This window comes from Octodon degus, unplaced genomic scaffold, assembly GCF_000260255.1.
Source record: "Octodon degus isolate 3935 unplaced genomic scaffold, OctDeg1.0 scaffold00005, whole genome shotgun sequence".
Classification (NCBI taxonomy): domain Eukaryota; kingdom Metazoa; phylum Chordata; class Mammalia; order Rodentia; family Octodontidae; genus Octodon; species Octodon degus.
The window spans coordinates 28,901,883-28,907,007 of NW_004524581.1; the positions used below are offsets into that span (position 1 = coordinate 28,901,883).

Here is a 5,125-nt window from a genome sequence, read left to right on the forward strand (position 1 = left end):
ATATATGAAAGAAAACAGAAATGTGAGTGGACACTCAGCACCCAGGTAAGCACAAAGATCACCCAGCTGTGGCTTCGGCTCTCGGAAGAGCAAAGAGCAGCAGTGTGCTCAGCGCTTTACATATTTACTGCGTTTCCTTGGCTCCTAACAGTACTGCTAGGAGGTGGATGTTTTCTTCTTCATGTGGCCGAGGAATGTAAAGCTTCCGAAGTCTAATGGCTCATCCAAGATGAGAATGCAGACAGGCAGGTGCTTATGCCACTGAGCGTCTCTCCGGCCCGATTTCTATTTAATTCTAAAGTCGGAGTTGATGGTATATGTCTCACTTACTCTCCTTTCATTGCTGGGACAAATACCTGACACCAAAATGAAGGAAGGAAAGGTTTATTATTTAGCTCACTTACTGGAGGCTTCAGTCCATACTCAGCTGGCTCCAAGGCAGAGCGGCACGTGGCAGAGGGCAGCAGCTCATGGTGGCGGAAGGCAGCAAAACAGCAAGAGCAGATGGGAGGAGCAGCAGCAACGGTGACCACAGAGAGCAAGTCTGTCTCTCTTATGTTGCATCCAGGCTATCAGCCCCAGGCTGGGTGTAGCACTCACGCCCATAATCCCAGAAGCACTCACATCCGTAATCCCAGCGGATCATGAGTTAATCACAAACTCTAGAAGTCCGTCCCGTGACTGCATGAGGCTTTGTGGGGACAGCTAGACACAAACAATAACAGTATGCCTTGGGGTTCTGGGGCTCAGGGATATGCTCAAGGCCTTGGGCTTTGGTCACCAGTTTCTGCAAGAAATTAGTGACATAGAATCCCAAAGAAAAAAACAGACCCCAAATCTATAACCCACACAGCCAATGTTTGCTTAACTTTTGCCAAAAGATTCAAAGGTGTAGTTAGACAAGTGAGGATTTAAAAAATCTAAATTTTTTCTTAAAAATGTATTTAGTCCAGTGTCTACAGGGTCTCACCACACAGATTGGATTTATAGTGATCCTTCGTTTTTCAGCCTCCCAAACTCTGGGATTACTGGCACATGCTACCAAGCCCAGTCTCAATTGCTGTCTCAGTTTGCCCGGGGGGTGGGGCCAGCAGGCAGGCTGGGGATCCACTTCCCCCGGTCCCATGTCTGCCAGCAGGCACTTTAATCCACTGAGCTATCTGGCTGGCCCTCAAAAATCTAATTTTAAGTGAACATTGCTTTACGCTTCACGAATTTGCATGTCATCCTTGCGCAGGGGCCATGCTAATCTTCTCTGTATCGTTCCAATTTTAGTATATGTGCTGCCGAAGCGAGCACGCGAACATTGCTTTAAACTTTATTTTTCAATCCTTTTTTTTTTCAATCATTGGGGAATCAAGGGGCTCTAAGTCCAGCCATGAAAATGGCTTTCTGGAACCAAGAGAACGACCCAGGGCTTCACCTGTTTTTTTTTTTTTTTTTTTCCATAATTTTATTGAGAAACAAATAGCAATGAGACAGTTTCAAATCAAATTGGTAGGACAGTTTCAATAATTAACACATTGCATACATTCAATCCTTATTTATTTATTTATTTATTTATTTATTTATTTATTTTGTGGAACCGGGGATTGAACTCAGGCCCTTGCGCTTGCCAGGGAAGCACTTATTCCACTGAGCCATCTCCCTGGCCCCTCAACCCTTTAAAAATATATCCATAGTTGCTAGTGACTAGTACAAGGGAACAACTAGGGACTGGGAAGATAGCTCAGAGGTCTAAGCACCTCCCTGGCAAGTGCAAGGTCCCAAGTACGATCCCAGGTGCCACATGCCATGCCAGCTTGGAAATGGGTATAGTGACGCCTGCTGTGATCCCAGCTCTGGGGAGGCTGGGGCTGAGACAGCAGGATCCCTACAAGTCTTTACTGTGTAGCAAGACCCTGTATTGAAAGAATAAAAAATTAAAAACAAGAAAAACAGGACAGTAAGAAGGAAAATAGCAGTTTGTGTCCTCTTTACTAAATATTCAATCTTTACTAATATCAATTTGACAGTAATGAGCTACACTGTCTATCTCTGTGAGGAAAGTCATGCTCTTACCTAACTTCTCAGAAGGACAAAAGGGACAAATTTAACAAACACTTAAATATCTACATCTGCCCAGTTGGGCTCCTATCTAGGTTATTACCCGGAAGCACCAAGATGCTTATAAGTTATAAATAAGAAGTTAAAATAGACATGGAAAAAGATATTCAAAAATAGGAATTTAGATGCCCATACATGATAATGTGAAAAATTATTAAGATGGGCGGGAACAGTTCTTCATGGCATTAAAAGTGGATTCTTTCTACTTAAAGGAAAATTAAATTTAAAATACATGAACTGATAAGAAATTTTAATTAGAGGGGCTGGCGAGATAGCTCAGTGGTCTAAAGCGCCTGCTTAGGCAGTCATGCAGGGACCTCGGTTCGATCCCCAGCACCACATGCCATGCCAGCCCCGCCCCCAGGGTGGGCTGAGCTGACCATAAAAAAAAAAAAGAAAAAAAAAAAGGAAAAATTAAAAAAAAAAAAAAAAGAAAAAAAATTAATTAGACAAGCTACTGTTTTCTTTTTTTCTTTCTTTTTCTTTTTCTCTTTTTTGTGGAACCAGGGATTGAACTCAGGCCCTTGCACTTGCCAGGCAAGCGCTTATTCTACTGAACCATCTCCCTGGTCCCTGTTTTCATTATAGAAAAATATGCCACAAAGTTTTAAAAGATAATTTTCTGAAACATGTTAACAGAGAGTTTATTTTACTGAATTTGGATCTTTATGCAGATTTTTCAGAAACTTTTGTGTTGTACTTATTTGGGCTTATTATTAAATGACAGAAAATAAGCAGAATAAATATTTGTAATCTAGCACTTGAGGGAGGCTGAGGCAGGAGGATCGCTGCAAATTCAAAACCAGCTTGGATTCAAAGCATGAAATTTTTTAATTTTGATGAAATCAAATGTATATTTTCTGATGTCAAATCACTAAGCCTGAAATCATGAAGATTTATCTCTATTTCTTCTTCTTCTCCTTCTTCCTATTTTTTTTTTTTCAGAACCAGGGATTGAACTCAGGCCCTTGTGCTTGCCAGGGAAGCACTTATTCCACTGAGCCGTTTCCCCAGCCCCATATTTTCTTTTAAGAGTCTTATGACTTTTGCTTTTAAATTTAGGTGTCTGATCCTTTTTGGGTAATTGTATATGTTATGCAGTACCATTTATTTGCATGTGAATATTCTGTTTCCCAGCACCATTTTGGGAAGAGACTGTCTTTCCTGGTTAATTGTATTTTTAAAAAATATTTATTTATTGGGGCGAGGGAGGCGGCTCAGTAGAATAAGCGCTTCCCTGGCAAGCACAAGGGTCTGAGTTCAATCCCTGGTTCCACCAAATAAATAAATAAATAAATAATAATTTAAAAAATTATTTATTTACTTATTTGTTACAGGGTCTCACTATCCAGCTCAGATTTGCAGTGGTTCTCCTGTCTGAGCCTTCCCAGCACTGGGATTATAGACATGTGCCACCACACTTGGTTTTGAGGCTGGCCCTGGGTGCCCAGGGTTCTGGGGCTGGCATGGCATGTGGTGCTGGGGATTGAACTCAGATCCTTGTGCTTGCCAGGCAGGCGCTTAGACTGCTGATCTATCTCCCCAGTTCCTGATTGATGTGTGTGTGTGTGTGTGTGTGTGTGTGGCTGGCTTAGTCCACCCTGGGGTTGAGGCTGGCATGGCATGTGGTGCCAGGGATTGAACTGCAGTCCCTGCACATTTGCCTAAGCTTGCCTAAGCTTTAGACCTCTGAGCTATCTCACCAGCCCCTGATGGATTATTAGTCACTTAGTCATAAGTGTTTGGGTGTATTCCTTAACCCTCGTTTTTTTTTCTTTTTAGATTAGGAAAATTTATTGGAGAAAAGGAATGGGTATAGGGATGGGGGAATAAGTCCTGAGAGACAGGAAGGGTCTCAAAGGCTAAGCCCCCTTTGCCCTTAGTTCTGTTCCGCTGGTCTTGTGTCAGTCCAGTCTTGATGACTGGGAGTGTATAATATGTAATAAGTTTTGAGATCAAGAAGTATGAGTCCTCCTACTTCATCCTTTTCCAAGATCACTTAGGCTTTCAGGGTCCCCTGCAGTTCCTTAAAATTGGCCTCTCCATTTCTGTAGAAAGGGCTGATGGGAATTTAAGATGGCCTGGGATCTGTCAGCCATTCTGAGGCTCTTACTCTGCCAAATGCATCAAATATGTTTGAATTCATGAATAGATCCAAATTCTAAAATATATGAATATCTGAAAATTATAAAAATTACACTAAAAATAAACAAAAAGGAAAATAGCTTCAAAAAAATGAATTCCCAAGGAGTCCACCATTACCAAAGATGTGAAAGACCTCTGCAACGAAAATGGCAGGAAGCTGCGGAGAGCAACTTAAAAGAAGACGCTAGAAAGTGGGAAAAGCTCCTTTGTTCATGGACTGGAAAAATTCGCTGTGAAAATAGCCATATTGCCAAAAGTGACTTTCAGGCTCAATACAACACTGATTAAAATACGAAACTCTTCACAGAACTAGAACTATAACCCTAAATATCATATGGAACAGAAAAGACTCTGAATAGCCAAAGCAATCCTGAGGGAGGAATAAAAAAGAAAAATGTTAGGTAGCATTATAAAAAAATTCTAAAACAGTATACTTTACTTGTCTTTTCACCACTGGAAAGTTCTAGGAAACCAATTCATTTCGAAAATTGTCAAGTAAAGAGAAAGAATCTAGGCGATAGATAGATAGATAGATAGATAGATAGATAGATAGATAGATAGAGCCTCACAGTGCAGCTCAGGGTGGATTTAAGCTCACTTTGTAGCCAAGGCTGGTCTCGAACTCACCATGATCCTCCTGCTTCAGCTTCCTGAGTAGTGGTATTACAGTCCTGTACCACCACTCCCGGCCCTATGTTTTTTCTTATAAGAACTATTGGGCTGGTGAGATGGCTCAGTGGTCTAAAGCACCTACTTAGAACAAGCTTAGCAAATCACAGGGACCACAGTTCAATCCCCCAGCACCACATGCCAGCCAGCCCCGCCCCCTGGTGGGCTGAGCTGGCCACACATAAATAAATAAAATTAAAAAAAA

General features: G+C 41.6%; 1 protein-coding gene and 1 non-coding gene across 5 annotated transcripts in view; one reads left to right on the forward strand and one right to left on the reverse strand.

Annotated features, from left to right (window-relative positions):
• Window positions 1-5,125, forward strand: part of Slc26a8 (solute carrier family 26 member 8) — an 84,084-nt gene that overhangs the window by 44,709 nt on the left and 34,250 nt on the right. The gene's annotated exons all lie outside the window — the stretch shown is intronic.
• On the reverse strand, window positions 1,193-1,299 carry LOC111818710. Its single transcript, XR_002822623.1, has one exon. It is a non-coding gene; the product is annotated as a U6 spliceosomal RNA (small nuclear RNA).